The sequence below is a fragment of the Pinus tabuliformis genome, chromosome X (genome assembly GCF_031772625.1).
Source record: "Pinus tabuliformis cultivar Carrire ecotype Pingquan chromosome X, CPIR1, whole genome shotgun sequence".
Taxonomy (NCBI): Eukaryota; Viridiplantae; Streptophyta; class Pinopsida; order Pinales; family Pinaceae; genus Pinus; species Pinus tabuliformis.
The window spans coordinates 1,083,770,947-1,083,789,956 of NC_142308.1; positions in this window are offsets into that span (position 1 = coordinate 1,083,770,947).

Here is a 19,010-nt window from a genome sequence, read left to right on the forward strand (position 1 = left end):
TGTTATAATGCTGCGCCGCTCTGGCGCGAGGATTAAATGTCAACTTGTGTACTACACCCTTTGGCGGTTTGATTGTTAATTCAGGAATTATGGGTGGGACAACTTCGGTTGAAGTTGTTGTCGAACTACTTGGTTGATCTTTACCCTTGTCGTTCGATAGTTGCGGATTCCCGTAATCTTTGTTCCTTGTCGAAATCAAAGCATCATTCTGCTGTTTTGAAACCGACAAAATAAGTACTTGTGACGGGGAAGCATTTCCACTATCAACCATATTTTGACCTGGGTTGGGAAACGGATCAGTTAACATAGCCGAAGTTTGGGAACTTTTAAAGAACCTTCTAAGCTCAGCCTTGTATGGACAATCCCTTGTCCAGTGATCCTCTTTGTCACATATCATACATGGAATTTTTGGTTTCCCTTTCCCAGGAGGGTTCGAAGAATTTTTTCCAGGAGATGATTCACCCTGTTTCTTCTTCTTCCCTTTGTTTTGCTTCTTCTTACTTCCCGGTTGATTGGTCTCTTTGCCCTTATCTGCTGATACGACATTTACTTCCGAAGCAAGAATTTCTTCTTTTGCATTTTGATCCGAATTCTTACGGGCTTTCTTTGATGAAGCCTTTATCAATTTCGCGTTTGCCATGCCAATCACGCCATCACCGGCATGAGAGTCACTATTGGATTTAGGAGGAGGAGGAATTGAAAATTCCGGTCTAGGAGCATCAGGTCTTTTGTCGTAGAGCGTGCCGGACTGAGTATAAACTAAGTCCAAATACTGTGCATGAGCGATAACTTGCTCCTCTGTTACGACTCTCCCCTTGGCCACATTTTCCGTTATAGCAGGAAGTAACGACTTTATAAACCATTCAGCTAACAGCTGATCAGGAACGTATGTTTTCACCATCCTACGACGACGACGCCACTCATGTATATGATCAGATATATGGGTGGTAGTTGTCTGCTTGAAGTTGGTTAATATTTCTGTTCCCGTCTCATACCTTATTGGTAATTGAAAATGGGTTAAGAAAGTTGTGGCTAGGGAACTAAAATTGTCGAACGAGGCTCTAGGTAATTCAATATACCATTTAGCCGCTGGACCTGTCAATGTCCTCTGAAAAAGGCGAAGCCTTATCGAATCGTCGTTTAGGGTGTTCGACGAACACCATAGATGAAAAGTCATCACGTGATTCGATGGGTCTTCACCTGGATTTCCATTGAATTTAGGAATGTCAGATGGAAGTTTATGAGGAATCGCTGGCCACCAAGGGGCATAAGCAATCGGATCGTTGGTTAATCGGTGTAAATCGGGTAACTCTAAAGTCACCACGAATGGTAACTGTTGATTCAGGTTAGGCGAAGCATAACCAGGGTACGATGGAATCGCTTGAGCAGTGGGCCTTTGCATACCAGCATAATGTAATTGATGTTGGTATGACTGATACGGTTGGTGGACTTGACCACTGTAAAGTGGTTGGTTTTGACCGTTTTGGATATACGGTTGTCCACTGTTCGCAAAGATTTGCTACTCAGAACCTTGGTATACTTGCTGGAATTGTGGTTGTTGGTATTGCACTAGCCACGGTTGTGAAGCCATGTTTTGTTGTGCTATGCTAACCGTTGGACCAAGGTGTGGGGTAATTGTACCCGTTTGGACCTGTGTCGCCCCACCAGTTGGCGATTGTGGTTGTGACCCATGGTCAAGGGGCTGTTGCATTACAACCTGAGAAATCTGAGGTTGACATGCAACCGGCATCGCTTGAACTTGTGACACTGTTACAATAGCCGGTGTGGTTGGGATGTTCGTCAGAGGTACACACTGTTGCATAGAATATACAACCCTTGGTTGTTGAGGTATCATAGGTACCCAACTACTTGATGCAATTCCAGTATAACCTGAATACTGTTGAGAACTGCCGTATGGATATCCTCCCGGAGGAGGCAATGAAAGGGCATACTGCCCCCCACACGATAGCAATCCGGAACTCAGAGGGATTGTTTGTCCTTGAGGATAGGATGGCCCAAATTGACCTCCATGAGGATCAATCTGTCGAGTCTCAACGTAAGAGTTGCCGGATATTATTCCGGATGAACAAACTGGAACAGACCATACTGTCGAAATAGTCCCTTGGTGGACTCCTTCTAGCGGTTGCGAGCTAGTCGGGACAGATGGTATGCCGGAAAACATCGTTGGAGGGACGGCAGGGGCTTTTGCTGTCGCTGTGTCATTTGACACAGTCCTAGATGATGATGGTTGTTCAGACATTTTAAGTCTATCCAATAGATTGCCTAGCGATTCTACAGCAACCTCCACTTGTGGTGGATTAACTTCTGATGAAGGAAATAGAGTGACCCCGACTCCAAAATGGGTTGGAGTACTTGCTTGCGGATCTTCTGCAATTTACTCTATCGCAATCAAACCTGGTGGAAGAGGAAGACTGTCAGGTCCGTAAAATATTTCTGGTGCCGAAGAAGTGGTTGTTTCGACAGCGACAGTTGTTTGAGGAACAAAACTCTCTGGACCAGTTACAGATGGAACTGGTTCAGTTATACAAGTATTTTCCCCCAGACTAGGATCAGTATTACTGTCCTTCTATAACTGTTGAACTTCTTCTATAGAGGCAGGGTTTCCAGAAACGTTTGGAGTAACCGGAACCTCAGATGTAGTTGGAACACTTTTTCTAACTTTTATAGGAGATTTTGAACCGGTTAAACGAGTTCGCTTTGTCCGTACTATTTTCGATTCCGGAGACAAAGATGGTTGACTCGTAAACCTCCGCGAATGACGGGGTTTCAATTGACTTTCTTCCATGATTGCGGATTACTCGATCAACCAAAATATTAAAAGGGGAAATTTGTGTTTCCGAATTGAATGAATTTTATTAGACGCTTTTAGACACAACTTGCTTTTTCAGTTTTAAAGAGTCGAGAAAAAGCTAAAGATGACTCTAGTCTCCTTCGATGTTTTAACGAGCCCGAAGTGACAAATGCTCGGATGGACTTTTTCAGTTATAGAGTTTGAAAAAGGCCAAAAGAAACTACTCTGGAGATCTAGGCAGAGGGTGTGCCAAACATTTCGCAAAACCACAGAATACGTTTTACGGTACGGGTGGTCAATCTTTGTGAATGCTGTGTTCACTGCATTGCGATCAGTAGGGCGGCCGACACGGCTTCCTATGGATAAAAGATATATGCCTATAGGGGTCTCCCAATATATACGCGACGGTACGTGGGAGCACAAGTCCGTATTAGTGCCACCGACTCTCAGGAGGAATCACCCACCTTCTTCGAGATCGACAGTCACTACGTTTAACGACGCCGGAACACGTCTCTAGCTTAGACCTCTATGTGTTTGCGTTATGTTTCAAAGCGTTGTTAGGTTCATTCAATATATTTTAAGTTGATCTTTTTTAAAGTTTGCCTTTCAAGGTTCACCACGAGATGTATGACACAAATTCCTAAATGCAGTCTAAAGATGAGAAGCAAGCTTTTTCAATCTTTTCAACTTATGAAAATCTTAACTACTGAGGGAAAAGAAAGACATCATCTTTTCACACAGATCATAGAGCACACACTAATGCACTTTTTCCTAAATCAACATGCAAACTTATCATATGCAAAATGCACAATGCAGGTATTTATTTTCTCTTTCTTAATGTTGATGTACTACAAAAAGAAAGCTGTTGTATAACTTTGAATTCAATTTCAAGTGAAAGCAAACAAGCTTTTGTCCAAAATCAAAAGACACCTTAAGATTTACTTGCTTCAACACTAGAAATACATAAATTCAAACCATATGACGAAAGAAAAAGCTCAATCAGCTATGAACAGCAAACAAACTAACTCTTAAGATCAAAACGACACTTATCACAGGTCTAGATCTAAGAGGCCACAACAAGACTAGTTTACTTTCGTTATGGGAAACTGCAAGTGATATAAGAAATACACAAAGAACAAACACAGTTTCTTTATACAACCGAGGCAGAATAGTGGCAAATAAAAGTGGTTTCAGATAGGTACATTGACTGATAACAGGCTGTAAAAAACAGGGATGAAAACAGGGCAACAGAAAGCAGAGAACCCCAGTTGCACAAGGCCACACTGGTTCAGCGTAGGTAGAACACTGTCAGTTTGACATTCAGCGCAGGTAGCCCCTTCGGGAGCTGCAATGAAATGCAGACTGCCTTCACAGTGTCTGCAATGAACAGAGAAACTCTCGTTTCTCTTGGTTTCCGGGTTACAGATTGCTCAACAATCAACAGTTTTTGGCCAAATCAAAGCTATCAATTAAGTACACACTAAAGGATGAAAAGGAGGATGAAAAGCTATCACTAAGAGCTATTCAGAGTCCTTGTGGATCAGCTCTTCAAATCATAAACATGCCCAGAAACTGAGCTAGAGTAACTTCCCTCTACTTTGCATTTGAAAGGTCCAAATGCAGTTCGATTCGGTACTCCCTGTGTTTAGGAAATGAATAGCAAAAACACAAACAACCAACAAGATACGTTCCCCAGCGGAGTCGCCAATTTGTTGTTGGGAAAAGTATCCAATACGAAATTACCCTATCCCAATCTAAGGGTGATAGTACCTCAGCAACAATCAAAGCAAAGCTATCTAAGATTTCTTCTTTATGAAAGTAAAATAGGGGAGAAAGAGATCCACTAACCGATGTCTTTCGCTAATGGTTGATCCAATCTTCTCTCCTTGCTGCTTGCTCCCAGGTCCTTGCTCTTTCACTGGCCCAGCTACACCAAGATCCTGCAAAATGACAAGAGAGGGAAACTACAAGAAGCATACATTCATAACTGATTCAAGGATTAGAATAAATCAAATACACAAGCATAACAATACATCATTGAGACACATGCATATAGAAGAACCTCAAATGCTTTATTAATGGAAGAAGTAAAGTTCAGGAAGTGATACAACCATAAGAGGCCCAATCTAGCATCACCTTCCCAGCAGAAAGAAATCTCCTCTTCACCTCCTTCAAAGCAAATCACCCAATAGTTCTAAACTCAAACCAACATCAATTCTTTACATTCACAAGATTCCAGCCTCTCTAGACCTCATGAGAGAGATCTATATATAGGAGTTTTGGAGAAAGGATGAGTCAGCTTGAGGTTGGTATGAAGCTGACTAGTGTCCTCTCTCACTTCAGTTATTCTTCAGTTCTTGAGTCCACTTGGAGGTTCTTGCTTCCACTTGGAGATCTAGAACCTCTTACTCATCACTAGTCGAATTCCCTGATCCAAGTGTCATTTTGGAAGCTTCCTGGGCATTGACACCTTGAGGAATGATTGTGCCACATGTCCAAACTCGCCCAACGCAGGTAGCCTTCTTTGCAGTTGACATTCAACGCAGGTAGACAGTGGAGCAGTTGACATTCAGCCCAGATGCTCAGTGGAGCAGTTGACATGATCCAGAATTGCCTTGTTTTTGAGTGTTTTCAGGTGGAGAACTTTTATTCAGTGCTGTGGTTTGCTGACCTTGTTCCTCTAGGGGTAGGAACAACATGTTTAGGGAATTTGGATCCCTTAGATTATGGACATTTCATGCTTCATGCTGTAAGGCACAAAAATGTCTATAACACTAATCTAGGTTTTAAGCTAGGCTAGTCTAGGCTAGGCTAGTTTAACCTATGCTATGCTAGGCTAGGCTAGGTTATGATAGTTTAAGATAGGATAATTTGGGAAGGGCTAGACTAATTTAGACTATGCTAGGTTAGGCTAATTTATCCTAGGCTAGTCTAGGGTATGCCAGTTCAAGCTAGGATAGTTTGGGCAAGGCTAGTCTAGGTTACACTGGGATAGGTCAGGCTAGTTTAGGCTTGTCTCATTTAGGCTAGGTTAGTCTAGGCTAGGGTAGGCATTTCAAGGTTAGGCTAGTATAGTTTAGGCTAGGTTAGCCCAGTTTAAGGTATTCTAAGTTAGGTTACTTTAAGCTAGGTTATCCTAGGTTAGGCTAGTTTGAGCTAGTCTATTTTAGGTGAGGTTAGGCTAGGCTAGTTTAAGCTAGGGTAGGCTAGTTTAAGCTAGGGTAGGCTAGTTTAGGTTAGATTACGTTAGTTTAAGATAGTTTAGGCTAAGCTATGATAGTCTAAGCCAAATTAGGATAGGCTAAGTTAGGCTAGGATATGGTAGGATAGGGTGTGTTAGGCTAGGCTAATTTATGCTATTGTAGGATAGGTTAGGCTAAGTTATTTTATGGAAATATAGGTTATGCTATTCTATCTTAGGCTACGAAAACCTAGGCTAGGGTAGGGCAGGGTAAGTCAGGCTAGACTAGTGCAGGTTATTTTATGCTGGGGCAGGTTAAGCTAGTTTAGGCTAGGGTAGGGATGGGTAGGGTAGGCTAGTCTATGATAGTTTAACTTTAGATATGTTTTTCTAGAATAGGCCACATTAGCCTATGATAAACTATGCTAAACTAGGCTAGGATAGGTTAGGATAGGGGGTGGTATGGTATGCTTGGCCAGTGCAGGTTAGGCTAGGGTAGTCTAGGCTAGGCTAGTGTAGGCTATGGTAGCCTATGATATACTTGTACAAGCTAGGCTAGTACAACTAGGCTATGTTAGGCTAGTTCAGTTTAGGATGGGATAGGAAATCTAGGCTATGATAGACTAGGCTAATCTAGGCTAGGCTAGGATAAGGTTATGCTAGGGTATGCTATGGTATGCTTGGATAGTGTAGGTTAGGCTAGGGTAGTTTAGGCTAGGATATGATAGGCTAGGCTAGGATAATGTAGGTTAGGGTAGCCAAGGCTAGGCCGTGTTAGGCTAGGCTAGTTTAGGCTATGATAGGCTAGACTAGGAAATATAAGCTAGGATATACTAGTTTGGGCTAGGTTAGGCTACGATAGGCTAGGTCAGGGTAGACTAGGATAGGCTAGTATAGGTTGAGTTTGGCTAGGGTAGAATAGCCTTCACTAAGATAAACTTTGGTAAACTACTCTAGGATATGTTAGGATAGGGGTGGTATGACATGCTTGCCCAGTGTAGGTTAGGCTAGGGTAGGCTAGGGTAGGGTAGTGTAGGCTAGGGTAGACTATGCTAGACTTTTACAAGCTAGGTTATTTTAGGCTAGTCCAGTTTAGGTTGGGATAGGATAGGATAGGAATGTTAGGCTATGATAGACTAGGCTAAACTAGGCTGGGCTAGGATAAGGTTATGCTAGTGTATGTTATGGTATGTTTGGATAATGTAGGTTAGGCTAGGGTAGTTTAGGCTAAGATATGATAGGTTAGGCTTGGATAATGTAGGTTAGGATAGGAAAGGCTAGGGCATGTTAGGCCAGGCTAGTTTAGGCTATGATAGGCTAGACTAGGAAATATAAGCTAGGATAGACTAGTTTAGGCTAGGTGAGGTTAGGATAGGCTAGGTCAAGGTAGACTAGGATAGGCCAGTGTAGGTTGACTTTGGCTAGGGTAGACTAGCCTACGCTAACATATAGGTTAGCCTAGGGTAGGCTAATCTATGCTAGGGTAGGTTAGTCTAGGGTGTGCCAGTTTAAGCTAGGTTATGCTAATTTAGGTTAGGTTAGTCTAGGTTGGGTAAGTTTAAGCTAGGCTAGGTTAGGATAGACTATTTTAGGCTAAGGTATGGTAGGGTAAGCTAGGGTATGCTATGTTATGCTAGTTTAGGCTAGGCTAGGCTAGCTTAAGCTAGGCTACAATAGTCTAGTTATTCTTAGGCCAAGAATGGATAGTGTACTTTAGGTTAGGCTAGACTAGGATAGTGTGGGATAGGTAGGTAGGATAGGTTAGTCTAGGATAGTTTAGGCTAGGTTAGGGTAGGCCAGTTTAGCCTAGACTAATTTAGACTAGGTTAGGTTAGGCTAGGAAACGCTATTTTAGTCTCAGATAACTAGGCTAGGTTCATTTAGGCTAAGCTAGTTTTGGCTAGGTAGGTTACTTTAGGCTAGGCTAGTTCATGCTAAACCATGTTGGGCTAGTTTACAGTAGGTTATCCTAGGCTACTTTACTCTAGGCTAGTTTAATTTAAGCTAGTTTGGGCTAGGTTAAGCTATTCTTCTTTAGGCTAGGCTAATTTAGGCTAGGTTAGACTAGGCTAGTTTAGTCTAGCTTAGGCAAGTGTAGGCTATTCTCCATTAAGTAGGCTAGGGTAGGATAAGCTAGGACAGGTCATGTTAGCTTAGTTTAGGCTAGGCTAGGCTCGACATGGAAAGGACAGGCTAGGATAGGAGACAACCCTTTTCTCGATTGCAGGTTCTCATTCCATACTTATGTGGCTATTTGGGCTCACCTCCCCATCTCTGTTTACAAAGACGGACATTGAGATTCGTTATCGGAATTGTTTATCGTCTAAATGGTTTCTAGTAGCCGGAAGATTATCTCTGATGTCTGTCATTGTCTCTGCGTCGTCTATTGGGAGCTCGGGGAATGGAAATCAATTCAACATACCATGCTACATTGACCGACAATAATGCTTGTCCAAAGAAATAAATACACAATCAAATAGTTAACATATCGTAATTTAGGTGAACAAATAGTTATCATACTCCACAAAGTAGTTGGCTTTAACCCTCATGGTAAGTAAATTTATTATTAATTTTTTTTTAAGAATGATTTGTACTGGTAAGTCAAATTTATTTATAATTATTAGAATTTTTATAAGAATTATTTGTATTGATTGAGTGTAATGATAGATTTAAAAAATAAATTAAAATATTAATATTAGAGAAAAAATTATTAATAATTATTTGAAAAATTGTATTTAAATAATTTTATATTTTAAAATTAATAAAAATATTCCAATTTAAAAGAGTCACAATATGTGAAGATCTTTTTTTTTGTATTAAATTTGATTCTTTTTTCCAATTTCTAAATAAAAAGTAATTTTGATCATAATTAAAAATAAAAATAAACATATTTATTTGGTTTCTGGTTTTTTTAATTAAATACATTATAAAATACCAATAATCTCACTTTCATTGTCTTTACTAGATTTTTTTGTTGACATTACAATTGAAAATATGTGGTAAGAATATTTCACTATCACTCTCAACCATAAATAAAAGACATAGTCTAACTAATAGATGAAATGACCATTTTGTGAGATATTAATATATATGTTAAGATGTTATATTTATGTGTGTGTGTGTATATATATATATATATATATATATATATATATATATATATATATTCACCTAAATGCTTCTATGAATTCATCTCAAGATTACACCATGGATGTTGAATATTCACTATTCTTTCGACCTCTCTCCTACCTAATTTGTTGACCATAAGAGAAGCATAAAAACTAATTACAAATTGTCATAATTGACTAAGAACCCAAAAGAGAAATACCATAATGTCCAAAAGACCCCTAAGATAAAGACAACCCACATAAATCAAGGCATAGGAGGATTAACCAGATGGTTACCTAGTGAATTTGTCTTCCTGGGTTCCCCGTGGACATGGAATTCTAAAGGAGCCAATCTCCCATCCATGTGTTCAATTATCTCAGATAGTCTCCTCTAGCCCATCAAAGTGAAGCCAAACGAAACTGCATATTTCATTGATTGTGCTACAAATCATTCATGAAAATTATGGCTTAATTATGATCATCATGAGAGTTTTGCCCCAGTTGTTCTAGGAGAAGAGTGACATTCCACAAATGATATTTCAAGGTGCCAAAAGGTGAAGGAAGAACTACATGACCAAGAGAAGGGTCGAATTATGGGCCACTTCCTCCTCTAACTTTACCTCCATTCCTCCTTCACCATCCATCTCCATAGCTGCACACAGTGTGCTCAACACTCTACCCTCTTAGTGCTATCCCTTTCCGCACTCTATCACATTGCTTGTACATTTTCAAACCAACCCCATCCTACTGATACCAAAACCTTACCTCCAGTGTTACACGAAGATCCGACAATACCTCCAAACCCTAGTACCTGACAGTAAATTTATGGAAAAGCCAATTCCATACCTCTCTTAAGAAATGAAACCCATAGCAAAAGTTGTTACCTTTATTTGTCGAATTTCTTTCACACGATGGAAATGTCCTCTTACCCCCAATGACTTCATCACCAACCAAATTAATAAAACAACACCTAGAATAGAGGTTTTGGTCCAGAAGCTATGAATACAAACTAGATGAGGTCATCTAAAATAATCAACACTAGGATGGGGAGTCCTGCTCACAAGATAATCGCATAAACATAAATATACAGGGAAGAGAACATTGGGCTCCCTACGCATACTACCGCATCAACCCCTATCTCCACCCTCAAATGAAGGGCCTTGAAGCTAAACCAAACTCCCATGTAACCAACTCAAACATCGGGGACCAAGCATATGCTTTTGGCCATCAATTCTGTTATCACTCAGATTTTCCTTGAAGTTGTTAGAAGAAGGAAAGGGGTTCAAGGTAACCGCAAACCAATCTTTTAAGTACTAAATCTAGCCAATCTGTACTCAAAGAGGGCTCTCTCTTTATGATTTAGCTTTGTTTAGTTTGATATTAGGCTAATTATGAAAGCATGGGGGGTTTTGATTTTGTTTGGTGGTGGAATGAAGGAGCAGATGGATAAAATAAGGTATTTCAAGCCATTGGGCTATGGAGTCAATTGAGGATGACTTAACTGGATTTGGTTGATTCAACAAAGGAGAGCTTCATAGGGAAATATGGTTAAACAAGATACAAATGATAGCTTAAAGGGGTGAAATGGTCTTGAAAAAGAGGAAGGGAAATTAAGAATCCTTCAACAAAGTTCAAGATTAGGGAAAGTGGCTGATCATTAACAAAAAGCAATTAAGAATTCTTTGTTGAATGGCCACAATGATAAACTAAAAGCAAGGAGCAATTAAGAATTCCCTACCTCTGATAGCTTGGAAGAAAACATTAAGAATATAAACGATTTTAAAGACAGAATGCAGTAAAGCACATTTTGAAATATACTTTATCATTTATCATTCAGATATGGAACTCATATGAATATTTAAACAAGAAAACTATAAAAACATAAGATATAGAATACTTATTTGTTTCTCGTTTGACACGGGAATCCTGTAAAATTCCTTTACTTTCTTACTTTGTCCAGCCAGCCATATAATATTTGTTCAATAGCACTTCTATTCCAAAATAAATATTTTATAGAAATGTCTAAGAATCCACACTCAGTACTTCGAATGAGGAAGTACTTATACAAAATTTACATCAAAATATCTCCTAACAAAGGGAGATATATTCTAGGAAGATCAAATATATTTTACATGAATGTAGAGATAGATGGTATCGAAAGTAGAAACTGAATATGAACTGCTTGGTTGTTGTCCCTATTTTTGTTGAAGGAGCTGGAGGCAAGGCCTATGAATGTGCATCTTGTTGTCTTGCTCGTAATTCTGTTCTAGATGATTGATTTTTTCTTTTCACTGATACTCTTTTACCTATGACTGATACTATTTACCTGTCTTATGCTCTTTCATCCTTGTTTACCAAAATTGACTATGGTAAATCCTTCAATTTACTTTTTACCATGGTAAATTATAAAACGTCTGTCATATTGATCCACTAATCATCCCTTGGTATTCTTGTCCTTGTTAGTTTCCTAAATATTTCATCTGCTTCTGTATATTTTACAAAATTTGGTTGTACTGGAGACAAGTGCCTTACTTCATGCTCAATATAAAACAGGCTCTCCAACCTATCATAAAGAACTCTTCCTGTGGGCAATGCCTTGGGTGCAGATGAACTGGCAGACGAACTGGCTTGACTATTAGCATACTGGTATAGTTTGTTGACATAATCATCCTGCCTCATTAGCTTGTCATTGATGACTAAAGGACTTGGAAGCCATTTACTTTATAAAATGCAAAATTTCCCCATAAATTCATGTATGCCTTCTTGCTTATTCTGACATTTGCGTTCTAGGTTTTGCATTAAAGTCCTTTTCGTCAATACTTTCTTTATTTCAAGGATAGATCCAATCCTATCCTTAATGTTTAGCTATTCTAACTGATACCTATTTCTGCTATTTAGGAAGTTTATCAACCTGGTAGCCTCTTCAGGCTTCCCTCCTAGTTCTTCCTTAGTTTTTTCAATCTCTTGAAGAGAAACTTTCACCAAGTCAATTTGTTCAAAAATGATTTGAATTGATAACCAAATATCTTTGATTGATTCGATGATATTGTTCCATAATATCTTTCTGATGTCAGTTAAAGGCCTTTAAAATGTAAGATCCTTCTCCAGTGCTTTAACCTGTTGAGTCAAGACTTTGTTTTCCCTTACCTCTTCAGCAAAATTAAATTTTGACACATCATACTTTTGTTCTAAAGTAATGAATTTCTCCTTTACCTTTTGTAGTTTAGTGACCTGAAGCTTCATTTCCTCCCTGGACTTGATTAATTCTTCTGTGCTTTAGTTTGAAGTTCCTTCCTGTGATGTATCTGTACCTGTTACTTCTAAAGTTTCAGCTGTTTCTAAAGGGACATTTGGTGCTAGAGCAGTTGCCAATGTAGAAGGGATTGTTGTAGAAACCACTGGTACTACATTTTGAGGCTGAGAGTTCGACTCACTTTGCCTGCTTTGTAGTGTTTTCTCTAATTCGTGTTCTATCTCCTTTAATTACTCATTTAGCTTGAGGACCAAGTCCATAAGCTCTTCTTCATTCTTCTTTTCGATCACTTTAGCATTTTGTGGATGCATAAGTGGTGGAAATTTCAACTGCTTTCTCAGGGTAGCTATATCTTAATTATTTTTATTTATGAGGCCCTCTGCAGCCTTGATGTCCTTTGGGTTATGGCCCAACTCAATAATCAAATCCTCCAATGATTTGGTTCTATTATACTTTTCCTGTGAGGAGGCTCTTTCGAGTTGTAATTGAGCAGTAGTGTTGTTCAATGAATTCTCTAACCTGTGTGCCATCATGGCCTTACTTGTTAATGTAGAATAAACCATTTCCCCAGTTTCCTTATGCAGTTCTATCTGATCTATTGGGGGGATATCTTTGGCTAAGACCTCAAAATCAGTTTTGAAGTAGTTTGCGATTGATTTCGGCTACTCTACTGTAGGCTCTAGAAAGCTCATTTGTATTTTCCCTTCTTTGATGTCATAAGCTGACATCAACCTGGTTTTATTAGTAGGTCCCATCTTCAAGTATTTAGTGTAGGCTTGGGCCTTCAACTGTTCGTTTTTTGCCTTTATCTCCTTAAATTTTCCTTTGATGTCTAAGGTCTTCTCAGTTGAAGACCTGAAAGATGAAACTTCGACACTCTATTGTTGTTCAAGCTCTTGCCTTTGTGAACTAGAAGGTGTCCCACCTATTGGGATGTATGTAGACTATCTCCAACTTCTTTCCTTAAACTCCATGTTGTTTCCTCAAAAAATTCTTCCTCTGAATATGGATTTAGCCTGTGCCTCTTAGCACCAGGTTGGTATGAAGGACCACTGGCAGGGGTAGCTACTTCCCTGTCTCTTTTCAAGTTTTTTTCCTCATTCAGAGGAGTTTGCAAAACTAGGGGATTTCCCATATTTCCCTGAGTTGAATGGGGTTGTGGGGGGGCCTGTTGTTTAGAAATTTCCGGCTGCCCTAGTTGCTCTGATGCTGGAGTACTTGTTCCTTGATCTTTTTCCTATGGTGGTTCTACAAGGGGTGCACTAGTTTCCTATGAGTGCCTTTGAGAATTTTCTGTTGTAGAGGCACTAGGATCTAGTGTTGGCTTCTGAGCAGTTTCAACTAGTACCTATTCACAAGAGTCCAAGTCCAGTATCTTTTCTAAGTATTTCATCACATTGTCTACATCAACTTGATCATTGTCCATTTCAACTAGAGTCCCTTCCTCCCATTCATCCATATTTTCATACTATTCTATTTCAGGGGTTTTGTGATGGAATTATGCTAATATTTTGTGTTTCATTCTCCTATCACAAATGAAACCTTGTGGATCATACCTGCAAACAAAAATTTTCTTTAGTCTGATTCTTTCTACAATTTCTTCTACTCTGTTGCTTGTGTCTCTATTGTTGCATACAAATGGGCCTAGGTGGTATTTGATTCTCAATTGTGCTTTCTTCTTGGCATTGGTGAAATGATTCTAATCAGAGTCTAACATTTGGCTATAATATTCCAAGGCAAACAACCTGATAGGAACATATCTTAGTAGTTTGAATGGAGGAAGTTCACAACCATAAATTTTGATCTCTGTGTGATTTTGGTACAAGTACCGGTGACCTATCTTGTACTGCTTAGAGAGCCGAAGAATTCTTTTGATTTCATCACTAATCCTAGGAGGAGGGCTTCTTGTCAGCATGGTGGTCACTGGGTGAACAAAATGGTCAATGAATTCATTATATGAGTATGGACCAGGTTAATCATGAAATATGGAAGTCCAAAAAATAACTGATCTGGGATTACCTTTTGTATCAAGTTTATTGACAGGAAATGGGAACTAGTCAGACTGATAATAAAGGAAAAGGTGATATATGATTGTGGAATACTTAAATACTTTTTCATTCTCTAGTCTCATGAACTGGTCATGGATTTTGTCAGCGATGAAAGCAGCATAATTGTATTTGACAGGAGGCTGACCAGGGGTAAAATTGGACAGTAAAACTAGGGTTAATTCATCCACATACTCACTAGTGTTGAAACCCATGACTGCAACTATCATATTGACTATGTTTTTACCTATATGTGTGAAGAAAGATGACATATAGGGAGGAGGATATTTGGGTTCATGACGTTTATCCATAAAAGTTTGGCAGAGGCGGTTGATTTCAGACTAGGACAATTTGGATGGTTTTTCTAGTAATTCACCAAGGGAAAAGGGGGTGAGGTCTTGACTGGGTTGAAACTGAAGCATCTTATTGATTGAAATTGTGGTAACTGTGAAGAGAACTATTTGATTGGGGGACATTATTTCTCTGAGGGTGGGATTGTAATTGACGTGACGTTGATGGATAATGTTAGGGAAAATACGCACAGAGGGGAGCACGTGCATTGGGAGATTTGATTCCCAAACTCCTATGGGATAAGAGTTATTCAACTAATTATCTCGACATTGACATAATAATTTTAGGGGATTGTCTTCAGTTATAAGGACTTTTATTTGAAAATTTTTATCTGTTAAGGGCATATAATCCAAGTCTCGATGAGGGGTAGTGATAGGCACTATACTGAGGGCCACATGGGTTTCCATTCTGGTTCTTGTGGATTCAGAAAGGAAAATGGGGTTTTTTAGGTGGAGTTGATGAAAACAGAGGGTCTTGGGAATCTTGATTTCTAAATTCAGCAATTGAATTATGATGAAATTTGGTTTTTTTCAAATTAATTACAGAGGAAAGCAAGTATTTACAGGGTTTCTAAACGGAAACTGGTAAAAACCTATTTTTAGTGACTGGCAATGGAATGGAGGTTCACTGGGTGCGAATGGCAGACTTGGAGCTGTGTCGAACTGCAAGTTTGAGGGTGGCCGACAGTTGGGTGTACGAGCTAGTCGACTTCAACGTTCAGGTTGCATGCATATGTTTTTTGATTAAGGATGAAAAACTATTTAACTTTGTTTTTATACAAAGTCAAAGCTTTTGTCAGGTTCGGGATTTGGATAGATGATGTCAGCAGGGAAGTGATTTGATGTTTTGTTGGTAGCGGGAGGTGATAAGTGGTTTTCATCGCACATCTTATGGGTGGGAAGTGGTTTTTAGGAGGGGCCGTGCGATTCCATCCAATGTTTGACATGTTGCACAGGTACTGTTTATTAAACCGCTCTCTATAGCACACTAAAGGTCAACCGCAGAGCCCGTGCAATATGAGCGATGACTGTCAAATCTACAAGATCCGATCGGATGTCTGTCTTGGAGGTGAAGTGGTAAAAGGTTAACGGAGGGTGGGCCCAATATAATTAAAGGATTTAATCATATCGGGGGGATTTTGATTGGTCCAAAAAGTTATTAATTAATCAAGGGGATTAATTAATCCTTGTTTTAGCATGGCGGGGGTCGGGTTCTTAATTAATTATAGATTAGTTAATTAATCCCGTTTATGAGTGTTATTATGGTTACATTTAACGGAGGGGATGGATATATAGAAATATAGGGTATTTGCATATTTATAATAATACGAGAGTGGGTAAACTTTATATGGTGGAATTATATAATAATATGAATTAATTGTTAATATGACTTTGTGAAATACGCGCTAAGTTTAAAATATTTTCATATATATATTTAAAACTTAAGCTAAGTGAATATGAGGATTTACATGGAAAGTGTTTTATTTTCCCTAAGTAAAATAGGATTTTACATAGCAAAAGATTTATTAGGGAAATGAATAACTTATGAATGGGAGTGAATATTGATGAAGGGGCTCAAACACTTAGGCATTACAAATTATTGGGCTGAGGGTCCGGTTCCTCCAAAATTCAAAGAAATGCTCTGAGCCCCTCTAACTTTGGTAATTACCTTTAGTACTTAGGGAATTAGTGAAGATATAGGGGAAATGAGTAGGGAAGTTAATTATTTTTTACTTTTCTTGCTTGATGTGTCTTCCTTGTGATACATGCCTTTGCCTTGTGATGTAAACTTATCATTCACGACACGTTTATTCTGCAACCATCATCTACTTACCCTACCTACTTCAACCTATAATTTTCACTTCTTTAATAGGGTGCAGTTAAACTGGCAAACCCTTTTCAAACTTCCTTTTCTTTTACATAGTGATGTCTAGCTAAGTCTACACTTATTACATCCAACGGCTCAGATTAAACTGTTGAAATCCTTTTATTCACTATACCTATCTACTTATCTTCCAAGATTAAACTGTTTGGTCAAATCTTTATTCTCTATTTCTAAAACATGAAATTGAAATATGAACTAGTGAAGCGTAAACTATTTGACTATTCATGAATTGTGGCATAGGGGAAAAACTCCACACAATCTTTTATTATACAAAAGTAAGAAAGTAGTGGAATTTAGAATTGCTCACTTTCCTGGTCTTTTCTTTTGTTGGGGTTCATTTTCTTTCATTTCTTGACCTCTTTTTATTTTTTGCACACTTTGATTTTTCTTTTAGGGTATACCCTCTTTACATTTTTTAATTTTTTGATTTATTAAAAAATGTGGAAAACCTTTGCAGTAAGTAAAGGTATGAACATATTTCAAAGTTTAATAAAGTTAATCATGATATATGACACCTATTGGTATAGGGGCATAATAGTGGCTCCACTTGGGGGTGGCTTTTCTTGGTGGAAAGTCACGATCAGTAGATCAATGGCCTTTGGACAACTTTGACTGTGCTCTACAATCTTCTTTTCCTTACTACTTTATGTATATGTATGACAGTAATACTTCTGAAGCTTAGGGCCTTCTCTTCAGGCTTCAACTCCAAAACTTTACTGTACAATCAACACTATGACATTACAAAAGATATAATATGTACTGTGACAAACATGGTAACATTAGTAAGTAGGATCAAAGTAATGTTTCAACATCCAACCATTGATTGGTCCTTCTTCTACTTCTATACCATTTAACTCCATAAGAAAATATGCATTGTTTCCTTTGAAAGCATAGATGATGTATGGTCCTTTCCATGGGAAGTCAAACTTCACATGTTTCCCCTCATCCTCTCTTCTAGAATCCCATCTTAACACTTTATCTCCAAGGTGGAAATCTTCTTCCTTGGTTCTTCTGTCAAATATATTCTTAAGTTTCTCCCGCAACACTTGGGAACTTTGGTACATTTCCTCCCTGGTTTGCTGCAAATTGATAGCCTCGTTTATCCTTCTTTGAATATAATTAGGTTCCACTTGAGCTTCTTGGAGTGTTTTCATCACAGGAACTCCTAGTGATGAAGGAAAAATAGCCTCCATGCCATATACTAACTCATAAGGATTGGTTCCAATTGATTTTTTGGTTGTAAGCCTATCTTCCCATAGAGCACTCATCAATTTTTTGTTCCAAGTTTTCTTATTTTCTTCCAACAATTTTTTGATGATATTGATGAGACTCTTATTGGAAGATTCTGCTAGTCTATTCCCTTGAGGGTAGTAGGCTATGGAATTGCCCAGAGTAATGTGATACTTGTCACATAAACTAATCATTTTCTTTGATTTGAAAGATACAGTGTTATCAGTAATAATTTTAGTGGGGCAACCAAACCTGGACAAAATATTGGTTTCTAGGAAACCTATGATCACAGTGTCATTGGCTTGTCAGGAGGGAGTGGCCTCTATCCATTTAGTAAAATAGTCAGTGGCAGTGAGTATCCATCTTTGTTGGCCAGAGGAGGGTGGATGGATTTCTCCAATGAATTCAAGACCCCATTGTTGAAACGTTTCTCGATGGAAATGGGTTTTAGGGGTAAAGGTAACAATTTTCTTTTTCCTTCGAAGATTTGACATTTTCATGAAGTTACAAATATCTTCACATCTATAAACAAGGTTCGCCAATAGAATCCAACCCTTAGGATTTTATCTGAAGTTTACTTCCAATAAAGATGTCCACCATAGTCTCTGGCATGAAATTCCTGGAGAGCCTTGTTAGCTTCATCTTTTAATAAACAATTTAACAAAATTCCTTCATGATTTCTCAAAAAAACAGTATTATCTAAGATACAAAACTTTTAATATTTCATTTTCAAAAACCTGTTCTTGGTTTTGGATAACCCTGGAAGAGCCTACAGGTTTTGTAAAACATAAATTACATCAGCATACCAAGGTGAGTCTGAAAAGGCCTGGCTAATTTGTGGATTTGCCATCTCCTGCTCGTTATCCAATTCATTTATGTCTAGGGCTTGACAATTATTTTTTGTCATGAGTTTAGCCAATCCCTGACTCTTTATTAGCTTGGTAGGTTTTATCTTTATATCATACTCCAAGATGGTAGCTATCCATTTTCCTCTTTTTCCATCAATTCCATCCTAAGTTAAGATGTCTTTGACAAATGCATTAGGAACATAAGCTATCACATGAAAGTATAATATGCAGACTCTAAAATCTTTAATAGCTTTTAGCAATGCAAAAGCTTGTTTTCCCATTATTTTGTATTTTAATGA